Below are 24,241 nucleotides of genomic sequence, written 5' to 3' on the forward strand. Positions count from 1 at the left end.
ACAAAAATGTGCGAACACACTATGCTTATATCCAAAGAAGATTACGTATTCTAAACTCTCATTTCAATCATTAAAACTTTCTTAGAGGATGTTATAAAGTTGTTATTCACAAACTATTTTTTATCAAAGCGATTTTCAAGATATTGAAATATCAACATGACTTTCGTCATGAGTAAAGATGAACTTGGCTAAAGCGTAATCTTACCAACACATATTTCGAGAAATAGATAAGCGAGATAAACTCGGCTCGAAATAGCAAATGTGTATAATCGTCGTCTATATAGCAATACGACCTTTGTCTCAAAATAGAAGATATAATAGATAGTCTTTTGAGTGATAGATAAGTTCAAGTCTCCACATACTTTTTGTAGATGAAGTTCCACCATTTCCTTGAGTAGTTCTTCGTCTTTATATGGTGAACCCCGCAGAGTCTAGAGTTCAACTACACTTAACTATCCTAGTCCGAGACTTAGCTATAAATAGATTAGAAATCAAGACTTATAGTTTTGACAACTAAACTTGATAAATAAACTTGAGATATCAGTGCTTGCGAGTTCGACCGAGCATGCTCTAACATTGTGAGAAAAGGAAAACTGAAGGTTTAAGTCGTGATTACAAATGAACAAAAGGACATATTCCTAAGAGATTTAAGGGATTATTATAAATAAGGAAATCAATAATATATAACAAGTCTCAAACATTTCTTTCGGGAAACTAATTTTCTTGTTTCGACTGTCCTCTTTCACCTTCTGGTTTCCATTAGTACCCTACAGGCCTACACCAGTTCACCACTTTCACGGTAAGTGAAATCAATAATAAGAGTATATTACCATTTCTATTCTATAATTGATTTTAAATCTAATCTCTCTATTTTCTGTTAATTTTACTTAATTGTATTTTTAGGATAAAAAAAATTAAGATGAGGGAGCCCGCAATTCAATCAAATTTATGCTCTTCAATGTGTTCTCAAACAGATCAATATTTAAAGTTACATGATGATTATAGAGTCATAATTCGGGGTTGTTTTGAAGATTTTTTTTTTTTTGGTGAGCAATTTTCTTTTTTGCTCGTTGTTAATAAATGTATTCGATCAGTTGCGATATGGATTCGAATGAAAAACAAGCTTCTTGGTGCAGAGAGTTATATATGTCAGTAAATGATGGTAACCCATCTTGCAAACCACCTTATGCTATTAATTACCTTTCTTTTTATTAAAAGGGGCAACATTTTTGCGTCTCTTTGGGGCAGCACAATGTCAGGGCCGGCCATGCATTTATGTTTCTTTATAAATCACTTTAGGATACAAGTCAAAAGTTATTATGCTTTGAAGAAAAATGTGTTATTACAAGTTTTCATTTGACAATCGAACAATTAATAACCCAACATAGTGAGACCAGCTTTATATTTACTTAATTCAATTACTATCAAATAAGTTTTTTAGATTTCACAGAACATAATAATTAATAGAGAAGTGAAACTACTCATAGTAAAACTAAGAAAAAAAAAAGCAAGCAAAGTCCACCATTCTTTACTCATTGTAATCCTAGCATTTTTAGGGCCTACTCAAAAGAAATTAGGGGTCATTCTTTTATTCCCAACCCTTGAAGAGGGTTAAGGTGTGTCTTAAAAAATAGGAAATTCTCAATATCGTTCTTCATCTTTATACTAAATCTAAACCTATATCCTTTATTTTCATAATCATGTCATTTCTCTTCTTCTTCTCTTTTCTACCAATTGAAATTTTTTTCACCGTTTTAATTTTGATTGAAATCAAAGATCGTCGATCAAACTAATTTTGTGATTGATTGTTTAAAATTAAAACACAAAATTCATTGACTTTAAAGTTAAAACTTAGAACATAAAAATAAAAAAAAACGATTTAAACAAACAAAACGGATAGATGATAGTATGATTGTGATCCAAAGTTAGGATTTTATTGCTTGAATCAAAAATTTGATCAGAATTTTTTCTAGCATTTACAGTAGCAGAAACATAATTGGTAGATAATAATCTATTTTACCTACCGATTATGGTTGATGTTCTTTGGAAATGAAGAACATCAACCATAATCGGTAGGTAAATTGTTTGTTATCTACCGATTATGATTGTTTTCTACCGATTATGTTCCTGCTACTGTTTTAAATTTTCTGTACTAAAATTAAACACAATCGGTAAATAATGAGCATAGTTTACTACCGATTATGGTAGTACCACAAATTCCAAAATTGAATATATTCGGAAGTTAACGTAACACAATTTACTACCGATTATGATTAGTACAAAACTCGAAAATTTGAGTTTTTTTTCCAAAATGTGATTTTTGGGCCACTCTATATTCGGAGGTTCGAGTAAAAATTTAAACCTCCGAATATAGTAGTGCCAAGACTCTATACGCCGAGGCTCATGGTGGTTCCAAATCCCTATATGCCAAGGCTCATGGTGGTTCTCATTTGGGAGCCAACACATATTCGGAAGTCAAATGAATTACTTGGTGTTCCGATTATGACTAGTACAAAACTCGAAAATTTGAGTTATTTTCCAAATTCTGATTTTTGGGCCACTCTATATTCGAAGGTTCGAGTAAAAATATAAACCTCCGAATATAGTAGTGTCAAGGCTCTTTATGACGAGGCTGATGGTGGTTCCAAATCCCTATATGCCAAGGCTCATGGTGGTTCTCATTTGGGAGCCAACACATATTCGGAAGAGAAATTTTGTTTTTTCAAAAATTCTGATTTTTGGGCCATTGTACATTCAGAAGTTTATGCAAATGCAATATCTTCCGAATATGCTTGTTGCATAACAAACAATGCCACGACTCTAAGTGGTTCCAAGAGGTGCAAACCTAAGGATTTTTTAAGGTTAGCCAACATAAATTCGGAAGTTTATGCAAATGCAATATCTTCCGATTATTACAAGTTCAAAACCAGAAAATTTTTGGTTTTTGAAAAATTCTGATTTTTGGGCCATCGTATATTCGGGAGTTTATGCAAATGACATATCTTCCGAATACGACTGTGGCAAATCCTACCATGCCATGGCTCTAGGTGGTTTCAAGGGCCATTTTAGAAGGTTAGGCAACATACATTCGGGAGTTTATGTAAATTATATTTCCTCCGATTGTTACAAGTTCAAAATTTGAAAATTTTTGGTTTTTCAAAAATTCTGATTTTTGGGCCATCGTATATTCGGGAGTTTATGCAAATGACATATCTTCTGAATATGTCTGTGGAAGATCCTACCATGCCATATACATTCGGGAGTTTATGTAAATTATATTTCCTCAAATTATTACAAGTTCTAAATTTGAAAAATCTTCGTTTTTCTAAAATTTTGATTTTTGGGCCATCATATATTCGGGAGTTTATTCAAATGATATATCTTCCGAATATGACTGTGGATGATCCTACCATGCCATGGCTATAACTCAAAAATCAAAAGAAATGAAAAATGAAACAAAATTCATTCAAATACTGCACCCACTATATTCGGACGCATGCTTCTTATCTTGTCTACCGAATGCATTCGGAGGATAAAAATAATATATTATCTACCGATTATCTAAGAGAAATTTTGCCATTATGAATTACACGGGATAAGGGATGGCTATATTTTACGTTTGGGTGACCTTTTTTGTTTTATTGTTGTCCCCTAAATCCTTTTCAGTGGCCCCTAAAAAGGCCAGGATTATAATGAATGAACCATGCATCGAAAAAAATAAAATTCATCCTAAGATATAATTTTCAAAACAAAACTTCGCAGAAAAAAAAAAAGTTTGACAGAGGTAGCGTGTAAAAAGGGCTATAAAGCTGTATCAACCAGTTAATGTCTAAAATATCAAGCTTACTAAGTTGCAGGATCACTCTCCAAGATGATATGAAACCAAGATAAAGAAATGATCGATCTTTAAGATAATTCCGAACACAAGAAAAAAATCTACAAGATTTTATAAAAGAGATTTATGTTATTCGTTTAACCTCTACTCGAAAATCGAAACATATGCTTACCTTAATAAAGAGAACCCCGTTCTTTTAAATCTAATATGTATATCACCAAAGTTGAAAATAAACATCATACAATTAGTTACTTGATAAATTTTTTTTAACTAATATAAAACTAAAAGATATATATTGTCATACTTACTTCAACAATGCCCCATACACCCTCGAGACAAATATACAAAGCGACTAAGATAGAGGTCTTCCAATCATAAATGGAAACAACCTCCATATCTCACAACGCTTGTATCCATCTAACGCGTGAGTTGGAGCAAAAAAAATGAAAGTAATCATGAAATAAATACTTTGGAAATTTGTGTACCCGAGGTAAGGTCATATATTCCGAATCAGGGTCGTTATTGTGTAATATCTTATATCCAATTACGTTTAATTTGGAATTAGAAATTCTACCACCTCTTAAGTTAAATGCCTCCGCTCTGTTGTTATTACAAAGTATAATGGAAATTCATATTTATATCTGTCTTTTGGAAACCAACTTTCTTGTTCAAATGAAACACCATCTCCAAAAGCGCAAGGTATCCCATGTCGGAATTATAAATTTAATGATGTTAGTTTTGTAAAAACATCAAAATTGTTAATTTCCTTTACATCTTCGTATTGATTACATGATAAAAATATTTGACATACTTATTTCTAAGTCTTTTGAAATGAAACATGTGTGTAATATACCAACAACGTTCCACCAATACACACAATAATTTATTTTGATTTTTTTTCACATCAATATGGTAAAAAATAAACCAAGGAAATTTATGGACTATAATTTTAAAACCATGATGTAGCTTAAACTTTCGTAACTTCGTACCAACCACCTTTTGGTTTTTGAGCATCATTATCTCGCTACATTTTTGTTGACAGATGGCCTTGAAATCTGTCTAATTCCGGACCAGAAAGTAAACTAGGATTGTTTTCTTCATCTGAACTTGATTGTGTTGTCGACCTAGGTTGACTGGGTTTAGTCCTAGGTAGTAAGTATTTCTTACTCACCTAATATCTTAATATTGATACATTTCATTTGATAATATTTTTAGAAAAGTTGAATAAGGATTATAAGTTTTTCTAGTGGAGAAAAATAATGAAGAAAATTGAATTTAGTGTGAATTGAAAAATTAAATAAGTGTGTTATTTATAGGGTTTGAAAAAGTAGTGGTTTTTCGGATGTTAGAAAATAGCCGTTGTCATAGAATATTGAGATGATCGCCTCAATGTTTTATGACAACAAAAATAAATTGACGGAAACTTTCTCCAAAAATACACAACGTGTGAGATAGATTTTTTTTTTCTAGTATGAAAGGAAATATATTGAAGAAAACAATTATACATCATTATCTCTATGGACACATTATTTTATCCAATCCGGGATATTGTTTGACCATTCTTCAGCTGAAACATTAGCTATACTATGTTTAGCCAGTAAGTGAGCAACATTATTTGCATATCTATGCACATAAGTGCATTTCCAAGTTACAAAGAAATTCAAAATAGTATTAGAATCGATAATTATATTTCTTGTCGTCCACTTGATTGCATCTAGTTCACCATTCAAAGCCTTGATAACATTTTGGTAGTACCCTCCAGATGCAATGCTTGAACTCCTTTACTTTCCCCCAAAGTTTCGTTTCCAATAATTCTTTAGCTTCAGCCTGTTTAGGGTCTATTTCTTTGGTCCTGCAACATCTAACTCCGTCTGTATTATCTGCAAAATTTCTTAGAATTAGACCGACACCAACATCATTGTTTCATCTTTATATGCTGCATCAAAATTCAGTTTAATGTAAGGATTTTCAGGCCTTTTCCAATTTATATTTATTTGGATTATAGTTGGAGTGCTAAGTATAAAATTTATAGTATTCAATCCAATCCAATTTTAATAGTCTAACTATATCTAATGGACTTATTGGTTTATGCCAGATCATAAATCATCAAAAAAAATTCAACATCTTCACTTCTAAACATTCCACATAACAAAACCAAACCAAACCATTTTAACATATTATCTCCTAATCCACTCTGATTGTTCACCTGAAATAAACCACAAAGTCAGTCAGTAAAATTCACATTAGCCAAATTTTGGGCAAAATTAGGATCAGTAGCATTTCAAACAGTCTTAGTGAAACAACAGACTATGGAGTTATGATGCATGCTTTCATTATGCATATTACAAAAAGGGCACACAGGATCAGTATTTTGACAAAATCTAGCTAACTTATCACCTACAGGCAGACAGTTCTGGAGACATTTCCACAAAATATGGAGTACATTGTTAGGAAGATTAGTTTCCCAAAATTGCATCCATGAAACAGGAACATAATTAGTAAAACCAACTGCTTGATTCCTGCTGTTCAAAATTCCTTTATAAGCATATTTTACTGAAATTGACCATTGGAGCTAGGTTGCCATCTAAGATAGTCTTTTCCTTCGTACGGGATCCTTAAATTCAAAATTTGTTCCACAATTGCATTATCAAACAAAGCTTGAATCACCTGCACATTCCAAGTTTTAGTATTAACATCTATTATCTGAGACACAGTTTTCATGTTATAAGATGCAAAATTACAATTAACATTTGAAGGTACTGATGGTATCCATCTACTTTTCCACATATTTATAGAAGTCCCATCTCCCACTTCCCAATAGACATATTTTTTAATAATTTCTAGACCCCTACAAAAACCATTCCATATCCATGACCTGTTAGAGATAATATTATCATATAAAAGATCAAAGTTATGAAAATACTTACTTTCTAAGATTTGAACCCATAAATTAGCAAGTAAAGCACAATTCATTATATCATTTTGTTTTATATTAACCTCCTCCCCCCATATCATTTTGTTTTATATTAAACCTCCCCCAAGCTCTTGGTTCCGCAACTTCCCTCCATTTCTTAAAATAGATACCCCACTTTCATTTTTTTCTTATTCCACCAGAATCTTATCTGGGTGAAGTCCATATTATCAGTTAGATTCTTAGAGCATTTCCTATGGACTCAACAAACTTGAAGTTTGTTGATTTTGCTCCCACTATGGACTCAACAAACATGAAAAATGGATGTACAAATTTGCTGGTTTGTTCATTGAGTTGGATGATCAAGCGCACGCTTGATGTAGAACCGGGCGAGGGAAGCAAAAACGCCAGTGTTTGAGGAACAAACGCTGGCATGTGATGTTTCACCGCCCCTCACTGATGTGATTTTTCAATGATGTTGTAGTAGTAATAGGTTCGTTGAGACTTGTGAAAGCAAAAGATTTTAGACTTATAAAACTTGAAAATAGAAAACTTATTGCAAAATTGATTTCAAGATATTAAAAATAACCAAGACACTGATTCCACTATCATACATGAATAAGTTATGGTAAATAATCCAAAACTCTAATTATCTTCTAAGTCCATTATTTCTTAATTCACAAATAATCAGGCATATTCTCAAACATTAATTGTATTCCCTAAGCATAGATTATCTAAACAAAGTATAACCTATCAAATTGAATCACAAGTAATTAAGAAAATCATGCAAACAATTTAAAACTCTGAAAAGCAGTGATTGGGTGAATTATAAATTATAAATTAGAGAGAATAAAATAGTTACCAATTATTCATGCGTGAATACCTTCCTCATTGCCTTGGTTGTGGGAGAATTAGCTCATCATCATGTTGGAAACACACTCAAAATTCATTTTTATTGCTCAAAGGGTGTTTACAAAGATGAAATGGAGAAAAACTATTAAAAACCGGGTTTGTAACAGTTATAAGTGTTACAAACCGAACTGTTACAGAGAACGATATATGTAAACTGTCACTGATGCTGTAGCATACGATCCTCACCCCTCTGTCGTTGTCACTGTTGATAAACGACTGTCTCTGTGGGTCTTTTGTTCTTCGTGTTCTTCACAGCAGCAGAAATGGTGATTTCTGCAACTTGATTTTCTCGACTCTGTGATGCTCTGTAATCTCCCAAACTCTCCGTCACCCTTCTATGACCACCGAACACTCTTTATATACTCGACAGGGCCTAAAAATCACTGTAATAACTCCATATAATCTTCATTAACTCCGTTTATTCTCTTCTTCCTGTCACGGGAATAATTTCCTTTTGCAGCTCCTACACGCGTCTTCATGTACTCTGTACAGTCCCAACATCATCATACACGCTCCATAAGATTTTTAGCACGCTGAAAATACACACAGACCTTCTCAAATATCACAGAAGTTTCCGAGAATGTGCTTGCCCTGTTTAGTCGAGATTACATGAAATCTTCCCCTCTGATAGAATTCAAAGCACTTACCAATCCTGTTGTGATGTAACAGGTTGGTATATATCCAAATTAAGAGAAAAATCCAATGGAATCTCGTCCGAATCAGTGCCAGAAGAAATCGCAGGTGACTTGGTTAACTCTCCCTGTTTCACTTCGAACGGAATAGCCAGCCAAATCTGATCCAACTAAACACCCATAACACGCCTGTCTGGCCCAAAGGATTAAACCCATTTGATTACAGCTCTTTAATCTCACTGAAACAGGGTCAAATCCCAAACCCTAATATTTTTCTTCCGCTGCCATATTTCCCGCCAAATACAGAATTTGAAATGAAGAAGAAGGTCACCTCTTATCCAACGTCTTGGGTGCCAAATAACCAGTGGGTGCTATAGAAAAATGGGCTACACATAGTTGTGGGTTCCCCTTAGCAAAAGTGGGGGTACGTATATAAATTGTCCTCCGGGGGTACTCCGAGCAACTTTTCGAGCCGAATTTTCCAACAATATTTATTTCCGAAAAAAAAAACCTACAAACACACAAAACACCATAGTAAGTACGAAAACGAGTACTAACAATACGGAACATTGAGGACAAATTAGACACATAAATGCATATATCAAATACCCCCAAACTTATTAATTGCTACTCCTCGAGCAAAACTAATCTAGAAAATAAAATGACTACACTTAGCACGTGCAGCAAGCCGTTAAACCGCTAGGTGGCCCTAGCGGCGGAGTGTTGTCTCCGAAGGGTTTAACAGAGGTGTACCCATAAAACCTTTACTCCAGACCCTAGCTATCTACGCAGAACCTTGGAAGGCACTAAAGAATCTCCTTGGTTGGCATACTCTCATTGACTACAGGAGGAAGTACCCTGATGCGAAATTCCAATTGTTGTACACGAGTTTGCACTCAACAGACTTAAATTCATATATAAGTGACAGAGCTATACTCAGATAGTTTCTGAACATCATAATCGGAGTCAACCAATCACATGGAAATATTAATAAGATGGATAAAGAGAAAAAAATAGATGGTTTAAAGTGAGCGGTGTTTCCCATATCTATCTGAAGGCCTTTGCCAAGATGAACCTATCCTAACGGACTGAGATACCGGTCTGACTAATATCAACACAACTGGCATATACAAGGGCACCAGTGATCGATAAACCTAACTCTAGGTCAACACAACTGGCATATACAAGGTCACCAGTGATCGACTTTATTGAATTTATTCCGGTTGGTCTGATCGTTTGGTCTCAAATTTTTTTTGTATGTCAATCACTCTATTGCACCTGGCAATGGTAACAACTTGAATCGTGTGCCCCACCAAATCACTTAAGAAATAAAAACAAAAGGGATTAGGATTCAACGAGATATGGCGGGACTACCATGTTTTTTTTTTAAAATTCTAACACCTGAGCTCTGTGCTTTTATGAATAGACTCTTTAGATGTTTCCATCTAATCAGATTGGTTCCTCAACTCCTACAACCAAGATCTTCCCATCCACTTAGATTGGTTAGTGCCAACCTTAATAAGCATAAATTTCTAGGCTCTGGAGTTTATTTATTGCAACTAAAAGTTTCTTCCCCACTCCCAAACTTAAATCTAACATTGTCCTCAATGTTTCTAATGAAAGAGCAATACCAAAAAGTAAAGTAATATGAGGAATCAGTAAAGAGAGAAGTCGGAAAGATAGTACCTGGGTGAAGAGAGAAATCAAAAACTAATATACAACATACAATCGCCTCGATGGTCAATCAAGGATAAACAGGAACCTCCAGAGGGACCTCCTCAACATCACCTGTAGGAAAACGATCTAAAAAGGGTTTCAATCTCTGACCGTTAACCTTCGAAGAACTATTACCATCCGGTGTCTCGATCTCAACAGCTCCATGAGGAAAGACAGTGCGAACAATAAAAGGACTCGTCCACCGAGAACGTAACTTCCCAGGTAAAAGATGCAAGCGGGTATCATACAGAAGAACTTTTTGACCTGGAGAAAATGACTTTCTTAAAATATTCTTATCATGAACAAGTTTCATATTGGTCTTATACTCCTTAGCACTATCGTACGCATCTCTACGAATTTCTTCCAACTCATTGAGCTGGAGTTTCCTATGGGCTCCTGCCTTGTCAAGTGAAATTTTTTTTAGCTGCTTAATAGACCAATAAGCTCTATGTTCTAACTCAACAGGTAAATGACATGCCTTGCCATACACAATACGATAAGGCGACATTCCAATGGGGGTCTTAAACGCAGTACGGTAAGCCCATAAGGCATTAGTAAGCCTAGACGATCAGTCTTTCCGATTAGGATTAACTGTTTTCTCTAATATACGTTTTATCTCCCTATTGGAAACCTCTACTTGATCACTAGTCTGTGGATGATATGGGGTAGCTACCTTATGTGTAATACCATATTTCTTCATCAAAAGCCTAAAAGGTCCATTACAAAAGTACGACCCTCCATCACTAATTATAGCACGCGGTGTACCAAAACGTGTAAGTATATTATTTTTCAAGAACTCAATCACAACCCTATGGTCATTGGTTTTACACGCAACCGCCTCAATCCTTTTAAAGATATAGTCTACAACGACAAGGATGTAAAGGTTACCAAAAGAATTAGGAAACGGACCCATAAAGTCAATACCCCACACATCAAAGACCTCAACAACTAAAATAGGGTTCAAGGGCATCATGTTCATACGGGAAATGGTTCCTAATTTCTGGAAACGCTCACAAGTAACACAGTGACTATGGGAGTCTTTAAACAACGAAGGACAATATAATCCACACGGTAATATCTTAGCAGCAGTCTTCTTAGCGCTAAAGTGACCCCCACAAGCATGATCATGACAAAAGGAAATAATACTGGATTGGTCACTCTCAGGTATACATCTCCTAATAATCTAGTCTGGCCAATACTTAAACAAATAAGGATCATCCCAAAAGAAGTGCTTCACCTTTGCTAAAAACCTAGAACGATCTTGTTTACCCTAATGTTGGGGCATTCGACCAATAACAAGATAGTTCACTATATTTGCATACCAAGGTAATTGGGTAACAAAGAACAGTTGTTCATCAGGAAAGATATCCCTTATAAGAAGGGAATCATCAAGGGATTCAACAACTAGCCTAGACAAGTGGTCTGCTACTACATTTTCGCCACCCTTTTTGTCTCTAATGTCTGGAGAAAACTCTTGCAACAAAAGGATCCACCTAATCAATCTAGGTTTCGTATCCTTTTTAGACAGAAGATATTTCAAAGCAGCATGATCAGTATATATTACGATCTTAGAACCTAAGAGATAGGGTCTAAACTTGTCTAAGGCAAACACAATGGCTAACAGTTCCTTCTCGGTAGTGGTATAGTTCAACTGGGAATCATTCAGAGTTTTGCTAGCATAGTAAATCACATGAAGTAATTTGTTTTCTCGCTTACCTAGTGATAAGCATGTAAATGCTACATTTTATACCCATATTTATATTAGCTAGGATACAATATTTTAGTTGATAATACTATTTTAGTGCTTTGTAGAAAGTACAAGTGAATTCGATCATCCAGCGAATAAACAACAAAATGTGAGACTTAATGGTGTTTGCGACGAAAATTGCAAAATGTGGTTGGCATGGTATTTCCATATATCAGCAACCACAATGATGAAATGTGGTTGGCCTGGTATTTCCATATATCAGCAATCACAATGATGAAACGTGGTTGGCCTGGTATTTCCATGTATCAGCAACCACAATGATGAAATGGGGTTGTCCTGGTATTTCCATGTATCAGCAACCACAATGATCAAATATGTTGGCCTGGTATTTCTATATATCAGCAGCACTAATTATGCTGGCCTGGTATTTCTATATATCAGTAACACTTATTATGCTGGCCTGGTATTTCTATATATCAGCAACACTTATTATGTTGGCCTGGTATCTCCATATATATCAACATCATAGAATTATTTCACAGCCGAGGTCACAATGGGTAGACAAGTTTTAATTTGCTCTTCAATAATGCATGGTGAAGCGAGTCGACGTCAACACACTAATGCCACCTAAGATTGGTCAAGAGTGACTTTATTATTGTTAGCATAAGAATGGAAGAATATCACCTCCATGACCACGTGCAAATGAAGTGCAAATGAAGAAAAAGGAAAGATTAACATATCTTGTCCTTACATAAGTTCTCTTGCTATATATATATAAAGAATCTGAAGGAATGTTTGATACCAAATGACGTTATTTGTCCAAATACAGTTAAGGTGGGCCCAACACATGCAAGAAAATATCATGCTTTTTAAAGGAAATTAATTCATTTCCTTGGTGGTTTCATATAATATGGAAAGTGGAGATTCGCTGATACATTACAATATTTCGTTATATTATGACACGCAACACAATATTATTGGGCGGATTGTATTTCATGACATGTGGCAGACTTCTATTGGGAGGTGGTGTGGCGACAACGTGAATTCATCTGTGGGCTATACTTATGTGTTGTTTCAAAATGAAAATGGGGGGTCGGCCATAGTGCCGCTACTAGAGAAGGGTTTTGAAGTTTTGTTTTCTATTCTTCGTTTTTATTAGCTAGAGTTTGATTTATTTATATTGATTTATGGTTTATTGAGAAAACCATGTCTAGTTAATCCATGTTAGGGTGAACAGATGAAGTTGTAGGTGATTTATTTTATGTTCTTGAATAAAGTTGCTACCAAATGAACTTAATGATAATGTTTGTGATTCTCTTTCAATGTTTCACCTTCTAGCTATATTTTTCATGTTCTATGCCATGTATAGTCCATAGTTAGATTAGTAGAAGAACTCATTGAACCTTTGGAATAATTGAATTATGAATTTCATTTGACTATTTATGTCATGTATATCTAGTGCTTAAGAATTCTACATTAAGGTGACAACAAACTACCATTTTGAAAATGATAATTCTTGTCAACGATTCTTAATGAAATATCTTCCGTGTACTAGTAGCTAGGTTTGCTATTTTACATGAGTAAATTATAGATTTTTGTGATTGAATACAAATAACTTTCCTACAACGGATTCCCGAAACCTTAACACTTTCGCATCTTTGGTTACATTTTTATTATTTTGCTATCATTTTGTCCGAATTTCTGAAAACTCTCAAAAGCATCATATTTGATTACTTAGTTTTTTTGGTATTAGTTAGTAGAGTATTTCACACTCCTCGTGGGAACGACCTGTACTTTCCATTGTCTACTAGTTAGACGATGTGCACTTGCAGTATATTATTGTAGGTTTCCGAGCCTACCAAGTTTTTGGCGCCGCTGCCGGGGAGTGGTTGCAAAATACTCTCTAGTTGATATCATTGTATATAGTTTATTTTTAGTTTTTGTACATAGTTTATTTTTCTTTTTATTTTATATTTTCCTTAGATTCTTTTTACGCAATTTGTTTGATTTTTCTTTTAGGTACCTTAGAAAGTGTTGCAAGGCGAGAAAGAAAGTATGCACTCGCAAAGCTTTTGCAAGAGCCACTCGGAAGATCCATTAGAGGTTTGTTTAGCTCATTTTGGGTATGATTTTGATGATGATAGTGTTATTTGTGAAGTCAATGCCTTATTAGACTCCGCACCGCTGCTAGAAACTAATAAATGGAAACCCAAACTAGAACCTCTAGTTTTGTCCGAGTCTCGACTAGTTCCATCAGTCGAGAAAGCTCCGACCATGACCTTTGAGCCATTAAGTTTTGAATTTTTTCGTGACATTAATAATGAAACTGTTTTAGATGATAATGGGTTTATGAGTCGTGATATTGTTGCTCAATTGAGCTCTTGTTCCGCAGATGAATTTGAACCAATATCAGCCACGAAAGTTATTTCTGCTGATTTAGAGCCTGATTTAGGACGTGCACCTCAAGAAGAAGCCATTGAACAATTTTTACCTCTTTGGGTGAATGAATTACTTACCCCGACAATGCATGCATTGATTAATAAGGATTGTTTTTTATGGAGAATAGATTCACATATATGTTTGGATGAATAGAGTATTTGCAGGTTCATATCTTCAGCTGACCGAGTTAGTTGGGTTGATCCCCAACTCTTCAGGATTTATATATATGATTCGCAGCTTATCTTGGGGTATCAACCCCACACTGTTTGATAATGTGCTACTGGAAAACAGGAAAAAAAAATACATTTCGCTTCATGGGAGTCAACCCCTCAGATTTGTTCTCTTTACTTTATCTTTTATTTTATTTTATTTTAAAATCTCCCATCTTGATTTCTACATTGGATGACTCATTACATTGAGGACAATGTAATGTTTAAGTGTGGGGGAGTGGCACTTTCGTTAGGAATTTTGATTAAAAAAATAAAATTGACCAGCTGTGTAGCGGGACTACATTAAAAAAAAAATTGCATCTTATGACCAGTTGTGTAGCGTGTCTAAAAAAAAGATGATCAGCTGTGTAGCGGGTCTTAAAAAAAATTATTATCATTATGATTTTCAGCGTTATGACCAGCTGTGTAGCGGGTCTTGTGTGTGGTATTTGTCATGACCAGCTGTGTAGCGAGTCTTTTGTATGGTATTTTCTATGACTAGCTGTGTAGCGGGTCTTGGTATGGTATTTCAAATTTTCATTTTATGACCAGCTGTGTAGCGGGTCTAACTCTCTCTTATGATATGACCAGCTGTGTAGCGGGTCAATTCTTTGTTTTGCTCGAGGACTAGCAAAATATAAGTGTGGGGGTGTTGATAAGCACGTAAGTGCTACATTTTATGCCTATATTTATATTAGCTAGGACTCGGTGTTTTGACTAATAACACCATTTTAGTGCTTTTGTAGAAAGCACAAGCAAATCTGATCATTGGAGAAATAAACGGCTAAGTAAGAAACTTAATGGCATTTGCAACGAAGATGACAAAATATGGCTGGCCTGGTATCTCCATATATCAGCAACATGGGAATCATTTCACTGCCAGAGGCACTAGAAGAGGCAGGCTCAGCAAATAACTTTGTGGATGCCAAGTTAACCACTTATGTTATCACCACCACCCATGTCATCACAGGGTCATGAGTCATGCCATGAAACAAAGAATTCCATTGTTTACTAAACACCTAAATCCACTGGGGGATGATGATGAGTGTGACGTGGATGCTAAAGAGTACATTCTGGGTTGAATGAAACCAGGAAGGGTGCTGATTTGAGTTCGAGTTTGGACTGAATTTTATGCCGGAAAGTCGACTCAATACTCGTTTTGCTGCAGTAAGTTGTGGCTGTGTGTAGAACATAGCCGAGATGGAGATGGCATCGATCTCTTACTCGAACTGAAATTGATGGAGTTGCTGTGCGTCGATGGAGCAAAGAAGCTAAGTGATTGTTTACATGGGAAATGACAGCAGTGGTGTTTGCCGATTGAATTTGCAATGGAGTTCGACTAAAAAGGTGTTGATCGTCAGTAAGAGAGAAACTGTTGAAGAAATGAGTGGAAGATGGAAGGATCTGTTTGAAGGTGATGGAGACGAAAGATGCTTTTGTATTCAAAGTTTGAGTGTGCTATTGGCTGAAGGGATCGCAAGGCGGTGATGTACGACTGAGAATTTGAACTGAATGGAGATGGATAGGTAGTCGGTCGAGTTGTGGCTGGAATATGACCGAAACAAGTGGGTGTACGATGGAGAAATCACCAGTATTTGGCAACAGAGAAATGAGGTATCCAGACTCAGTGTTTTGGGTGGTGATTTTTGCGAAGTCAGCATTGATTAACTAACTGTGAGCAGGTAGGTGAAGGTTTGAGAAGATGAAAATGAAGGTATTGCTGAGAGCGGGTCTTCATACGTCAAGCTGTTGCAGTTGGTGCTATCGACAAGAAAAAGATGGATCTGAGTTGGTAGGTGTTGAGCCATTGAAAGCAATAACGAGTGAAATGGGTTGAAGCTGTTAACGGGTTGCTGTCGTGAAGAAGACCTTAAATCTGCCAGTAATGACAGGATTTTGTTGAACTTATTTGGTTCTCGGTTATGGACAGTAAACAAAGAGAACTGTTGTGTAAAGGTGGTATGGTACTGTGGTTCAAAGCGAGAATAGAAGTGGCTTGATCGATGGTTCAGTAGGGGTTCTTAGAGAGCGTAAAGTAAAAGGTCCATCTGATGGATGAGTTCATATGTATGGTGTTCTCGGTTCGAATATTTGATTTGTTCCTCAGCCGATGTGTGCCGGGAATTGGCAGACAAAGCAAATTTGTGTCCTGGCCAACTTTGGAAAGAAGTGGATTTGGAAGCCGGTGATGGACTGGGCCATGGCATTGGCAATATCCACTAGGTTTTATTTGTACTTGTAGTTGTCACAGCAGCAGCTAGAGATGAAAAAAAAAAGGAAAAGAAGCAAAAACGAGAGGGAGAGGAGGCCGTTTTTGGGAGTTCTACCTCTTGGGGGTTGCGGCTACAGAGCCAAAACCAGAGGAGAAAGGAGGCGGCTACACTGCCGTTTGGTGAGAGCGGAGCAAGAGGAAGACAACGACGATCCTTTGGGTTTAATTTCTCTATCTTGTCTTATTTGTTTTGATGGATTTTGAGAAATCCGTTGTTAGATGTTTTGTTAGATGTTTTGTAGTTAGGGTTTATGGTTAAAACTACTCGGGTATTAGGCCATTTTTGATTGAATTGAATTATGAAGCATTAGACCATTATGATTTGAATAAATTAATTCTTGATATTGTTTATCGATTTATTGAAAACGAGTTGTTGCATTGCCGGTTCTAGAAAATTGATAATCTTACAAATATTTTTGGTCTCATTATTTAATAATTCATAATTGGGTTAAATTATTTGATGGGTTATGCTTAGAATAGTCAAACAATATTTGTGAATTAATATTTAGTTTCGTATAACTTTCTCGCTGATGCGTTTTGATGGTGCATGCTTGGATTTATTCTTTTGATGCCCTATACTTTGGGTATACCAGTAAGGTTTACGACTCTATGTTTATAATAAGTGATGCCAATATAACAAAAGATAAATACATATTTAGAATTATGTTTCTTATCAGTAATTGAATAGAAATAGTAGTTGATTCCATAAAACCCTAGTTACCGACTCTCACATCCTTGGTTACATTTTTATTATTTTTCTTTCATTGTTTCAAAAACTTCTGAAATAGTGAATTTGATTGGTTACTTTTTGGTATTAGTTAGTAGTAGTATTTTCACACTCCTCGTGGGAACGACCTGTACTTGTCATTGTCTACTAATTAGACACTGTGCACTTGCAGTATTATTATTGTATATTTCCCAACCTACCATTTAGTCCACGAAAGTTTACATATGTTTCTTTTAAGAAAAATAGCCCCCTCAATGTCTATTTATGACTCCAACACTGCTGCCCACCCTCTATATGTTGTTGGACGTAATTTAAATTTTCAATCACAAATATCGTGCATAAAGTTTAGATTGAACAAAAGGTCATCAATTATCATTAATATTCTATTTTGGTTTACAATCTATTTTATTTTAACTTTTAAAAAATCATTAGTTATACGATATGGTACCAAAGATAGTAAGGGTACCATTTGGGTTATCTAACAACAATCATGATTATTTTGTCCTATATGATTTCGTATCATCCATGAAATATATGGTAGATGCCTTTATCAATCGTGCTAAAAACATCCAACCACATGTTTCACAAAATACGATGTTATCTACGTTGTAGCGACACAAAATTAATATTTTCCACCACTATTCACCAGCACCTATCACCACTTCTTCCACCACCACCACCAAGGGAAGAGCCAGTATTTTTAGAAAGGGGGAGCAAAACTTTTTGGCAAGTTGGATACAAATCCAAAATGGACTTTGTAGCCCAATTAATGATAAAAAGACCAAAAATAATTACAATTGGGCTTTGCTCCGCCCTTGACCACCACTAATGTTTCCGCCTCCACTACTTTATAAAAGCCGTCACTGCTTCCACCATGTAATACCACCACTAATGTCTGTTGATATTATTTAAATTTTTATCCAAATTATTTATTAATAAAAATAAATACTTATTAAATTAATTAAAGGAACATCTATAATCAAAAAATTAATAATCATATAACCAAAAAATTAATAACCATTTATTATGAGCAATTAATAAAACACTAATTAATAAAACCATTTATAATAAGAAAAATTTATAGATTATTTATTAGGAGCAGAGCAATTAATGAAAAACTAATTAATAAAGTACTTATAGATTCATTTCCCACCTAGATAAATCTTGGCTACTCTTTATGTAGCCTAACTTAGCCAAGCTTTCTTTTGTATTTTTGATTTTTTATTATTTTTTAATTAGTTAAATGAATAGTGGGACCCAACTCTTATTAGTTTATATTAATAAAATCACTAGTGGGACCCTAAAATATCAATTTTTTTCATTTTTCCTTGGTTTCCCATAGTGCAAAAGCGTGTTTGTTCATCCACGTGGCTCAACAAAAGAAAAAAATTTGTTGATTGCCATCGGAATTGCCCTTGGGAATGGGAAATACAAACATATGATGTGAAGCTTAGATACCCAGAACAAATTGAGTCATAACTATTCTTCCTGGTGTTCTCAAAAATTTCGTTTCCAGGGAGTAAGTTCATCACTGTATCTATCAAGAAGAGAAAAAAATTATTGAATTCTACTCTTTTCAAGAAGCAGGGGAACACCTAAATATGTGTCATTAAGAGCCAGTTTCTTGATGTTTAGAATGGTAGAAATCTCATTCTTTACCTGGTTGGGGAACTTTTTACCATTCTTTACGAGTGAGATAGATACAAGGGCTTATTTTTGCCCATTAATGATCCAAGTGATAGAAAGGCCCGTGATCGTCCGTCAATTTCCCTCCGGATAATCGCCGTGACATCAAATCACGACGAGCGTAAAATCACTCTTAATTTTTTCGTGCCCAAACAAAAATTCTCTTTATATTGTGAAAATCTCCCGAGAAAAATCCCGGGATAAACAACCCGAAAGGATCCCCTTTTTTCTTCAGGTGGGGCTTTCGAGGCTATATCTCCCAGAATCTTCTCTGGAAGATACTAACAACACTTCATTAATGGCAGACATTGTTCTTTTCATTTCATTACAAAATCCAGAATTTTCATTACAGAGTTAATGAGTTGTAGCTTAGTATTAATACAACTCAAATGACCGACATTACTCTATCTAACTAGACTACACAAGTACAAACAGAATGTGTGAATACAAGTCACTCATTAGTCACGTGATAGTAAAGAGGGAAAATTACTTTTCAAAGTTATCCTGTACTGCAACTTGAGTTATCCTTCACCACAACATTACTTGAGCCAATATCCCCCCTCAAGCTCATGGGTGCAGCAACAACTGTGCTTCTCACGAAGCATTTTAAAACGAGGACCATGTAAACCCTTAATGAAGATATCTGCTATCTGATCAAGAGTGTGAACATAAAATACATCCAAAGCTTTTGCCTGCACCAGTTCCCTAACAAAGTGATAATAAAGATGAACATGCTTCATTTTGGAGTGCATAACATGATTTGAAGCAAGGTTGATAGAGCTGATGTTGTCACAACCCAGTTTGGGTGCACCAATAATATCAAAGTGTAAATCCCTGAGCAGAAAACAAATCCAGACAACTTCAGTTGTATTGTTGGCCAATGTTATGTATTCCTCCTCTGTACTTGATATAGAAACAGTTGTTTGCTTCTTGGAGGACCATGGGATAGCATAAGAAGACAAAAGGATGCAATAACCTCCAGTTGAGCGCCTATCATAAGGATAGCCAGCCCAATCAACATCAGAGAAGCCCAAAAGAAAGGAATCTCCTTTAGTAAAGTGAAGATCATAACCAATTGTGCCTTTTATATATCTCAAGATTGTCTTTGTTACAAGAAGATGTGGTGTCCTAGGATGTTGCATATGATGACAAACATCATTCACAGCAAAATATATTTTTGGCCTTGTCCGTGTCAAGTTGTGAATAACACCTACCAAAGATCTGAAATCTGTGGGATTGTCTAATAAGTCACCATATGTCTTGTTAAGTTTCTCAGAAGCTGCAATAGGAGTCTGACAAGGTTTAAAACCTTCCATGTGAAACTTATAAAGAAAATCAACTGCATATTCAGTCTGAGCCAGAAAAAGAGATGTAGAATTCCTTTTAACTTTAAGACCTAAGAAATAATGAAGGGAGCCAAAATCTTTATGGGAAACTGCATTTGAAGATGAGCTATAACAGTCTTAAGAAACTCCCCAGAGCTGCCAGTGAGTAAGATGTCATCAACATAAACTAATGCAACTGAGATCTGAGTACCCACTTTATGAACAAAAAGAGAAGGATCTGAAGGAGAGTTCACAAACTGCAACTTGAGTAAAGCATTATTAACTTCTCATACCTTGCTCTGTGAGCCTGCTTAAGGCCATAGATAGCTTTATGTAAAAGACGCCCATGATTGGGTCTAGACTTATCAACAAAGCCTGGAGGCTGAGACATATATACTTCCTCCATTAAATCACCATGTAGAAAAGAATTACTCACATCAAGTTGATGTATCTTCCAATTGAACTGCACCGATTGAAAGAATGATTCTAATAGTGGTTGGTTTAGCAACTGGACTGAAAGTCTCATCAAATTCAATGCCTTGTTGTTGACGATAACCCTTAGCTACCAACCTAGGTTTGTACTTATAAATGCTTCCATCTGGCTTATACTTGATTCTGAATACCTATTTACATCCAATAACATTATGAATACCAGTAGGATCAACCAAAGACCAAGTACCTGCATAATTAAGAGCTTTGTGTTCCACAGCTGAGGAAATTCTCCAAACTTCTTCTTTGTTATCCTGACTAGTGGGTACTTTGCGGACTTTGGTAAGAAGAGCAACATCCAGAGGATGAAAAGTTCCATAATAAGATTTTGGAGTCTTAATACCATGCTTACCTCTAGTAACCATTGAATGATCATTCACAGTGAATTGAAGAGAGGAAGCAAAATGAGTAGTTAAAGATGCTAACTCAGAATAAGTAGGAGACTCAGTAGAAGAAGCAGACTCAGTTGAAGTGGAAAATAGCTCAGTAGGAGATGGAGATGAAGATGACTACTTGTAGGGAAAAGAATGTTCATCAAAGAAGACATGTCTTGAAACATAGACAGTTCTAGTAATGGGATCTAAACATCTATATCCCTTGTGCTGACAACTGTATCCTAGAAATATGCATTGCTTACTTCTAGGCTCAAGTTTATTGGAGGTAGAAAAGGCTTGAGCCATGGATAACAGGCACACCCAAAAACTTTGAGAAAATCATAATCAGGCAGTTTGTTAATAAGATGTTGAAAAGGAGTAGAAAAATTTATGGACCTAGTAGGAAGTCTATTGATAAGATAGTTTGCAGTACGCAAATCCTCAACCCAATAAGTATGAGGCAAACCTGATTGAGATAAAATAGTTCTAGTGATACCTAACAGATGCTTGTGCTTTACTTCAACAACACCATTTTTTTCTGGTGTATGAGAGAAAGTAAATTGATGAGTAATACCTTTTGTTGCACAAAACTGTTCTAGAAAATTGTTTAAAAATTCACCACAATTGTCAGTTCTAATGGTGATAACAGATTGGGAAAGCAACTTTACAATTCTAGTGATGAATGTAGTAAAATCATGTATAAAATCAGATTTGGCATGTAAAGGAAGAACCCAACAATACTTTGAATAGTCATCAATAATATATTTTCATAGTACAAACTACCAGAAATGAATTCAACATAACAAAGACCCCAAAGATCAATATGTAACAACTCCAGAGGTTGTGTAGATTCATTACATAAAAGTTGAAAAGGTAATTTCTGACTCCTACATAGTTTGCAATCAACACAGGTAAATGGATTATTTGACATATTGGAGAATTTTAGCAGCCTACAGAGCTTTTGTAAGGTCTGGAAAGATGGATGACCAAATCTTCTGTGAAGCAGAACATTGTCAGTTATTGAAGATGTGAGAGCATGAGGTGATGAAGTGATTTTGATGGGATAAAGACCATCCCTATGAGGACCTTGGAAGAGAGTCTTCCCAGAGTTCAGAGCCTTCACAGTAAAACCATGAGAGTCAAGAGTGAAAGAGAAATTGTTATCAGTAGTAAACTTATGAATGGATAAGAGATTGTGAGAGGCTTGAGGAACAACAAGAATATCACTAAGTGTAAAGGAATGATCATTAACAATTTTACTAGACTGTCCTGTGTGAGAAATGGATATACATGCTCCATTTGTTGTCTGTATAAGTTCAGAACCATCATAGGAAGTAGATTCTGAAGAAGCTGAGGCTGAGAAGTGATGTGACAATTAGCTCCACTATCTGCAATCCATTCATCATCATCAAAAATGTCATCATCAGCTAAAATGGCAGTGAGGTAAGGTGGAGGAGATCTTACTTGATAAGAAAAATTGAGCTTCTGAGGACAGTTAGGAGCCAAATGACTTGTAGAGTCACAAAGTCGACAAGGTGGTGGTTTTTCTTGATATGAATCACCTCTACCATTTGGATTTTTGTGAAAGATAGCTGGATTTGGATAACAAGCACTAGTATAACCTCTTCCTCTGTAATTGCCTCTATAATTAGAAGAAGATCCTCTATAATTGGTTCGATTATTATGAGCAACAAAAGCCTTGGCAGACGAGTCAACTTTCTGATTAGCTGCTCTTTCACTAACCACAGTCTCTTCACTGAGTAAGTTGTTTTGTAGCTCAATATAGGATATGAGAGAATTATGGTGTCTCATGGAAGTAACAAATGGAATATAATCAGAGTTTAAAGAATTTAATGTGACAACAACTAATTCCTTATCGGATAAAATTAATCCAGCAGCAGTTAGCTGATCTGATAAAAGTCTTATCTCATTAATCAAAGCAGAAATTGATTTAGTACCTTGAGTAATTGACAGAAGCTTTGTACGCAATTGAATAGAATGAGTTGAGAAAGCTCTTGCAAAACGTTCTTCAATGCTTCTCCATAGTTCATGTGATGTAATTGTGCGAGAGAAATAGGCTATAACCGAGTCAGAAATCATTGAATTGATCCACATAATAATGGTGGAATCCTCATCTATCCAATCTGTATATAATGGATTTTCAATTCCATTAAGTTGATTTCACGGATTTGTATATTGTGGATGGAAAAGATGAGAGCCATCAAGAAATCGCATTAGCTTGAATTTTTGAATTACAGGATTCATGAGATGTTTCCAAGTAATGTAATTATCTTCTTTAGATGAACAAAGTTGTTGAGTTGATTGAGAGGAATATTGGAGAAAGAATTGGAAGTTAGATTTTCCATTAATCAAAGAATCTTGAAACAATCACAGATCTGAGATCGAGAAAGAGTGTAGAAGAAGATTTCAAAAGTGAGAACACAGGATCGAAAAACAGTGATGATGAAGATGATGAGAATACCGAAACAAAAATCCGGATAGGAGAACAAAGAAAACAGATATGGAAATTGTATTTTCTGAACTGCTAAACCGAAATCTGGATCAATGATGTCGGAATATTCAAGATAAGAAATGAAAAGAAAGATCAAAAAATCGAAAGAAGGATCGAAAATTGGAGTTAAAACTAACTCTACCTTGTCTGATACCATAACAACACTTCATCAATGGCAGACATTGTTCTTTTCATTTCATTACAAAATCCAGAATTTTCATTACAGAGTTAATGGGCTATAGCTTAGTATTAATACAACTCTAATTACCTAGTCTGTCTATTTAGACTACACACGCACAGAGAGAATGTGTGATTACAAGTCACTCATTAGTCACGTGATAGTGAAGAGGAAAAATTACTTTTGAAAATTATCCTGCACTGCAACTTGAGTTATCCTTCACCGCAACATTACTTCAGCCAACAGATTCTCACACTCAACGTAGAATTACCCTGCCAAAAATGGTTTTGTCCCTCAAGTATGTTAGTTTCCCTAC

This window comes from Papaver somniferum, chromosome 2, assembly GCF_003573695.1.
Source record: "Papaver somniferum cultivar HN1 chromosome 2, ASM357369v1, whole genome shotgun sequence".
Lineage (NCBI taxonomy): Eukaryota > Viridiplantae > Streptophyta > Magnoliopsida > Ranunculales > Papaveraceae > Papaver > Papaver somniferum.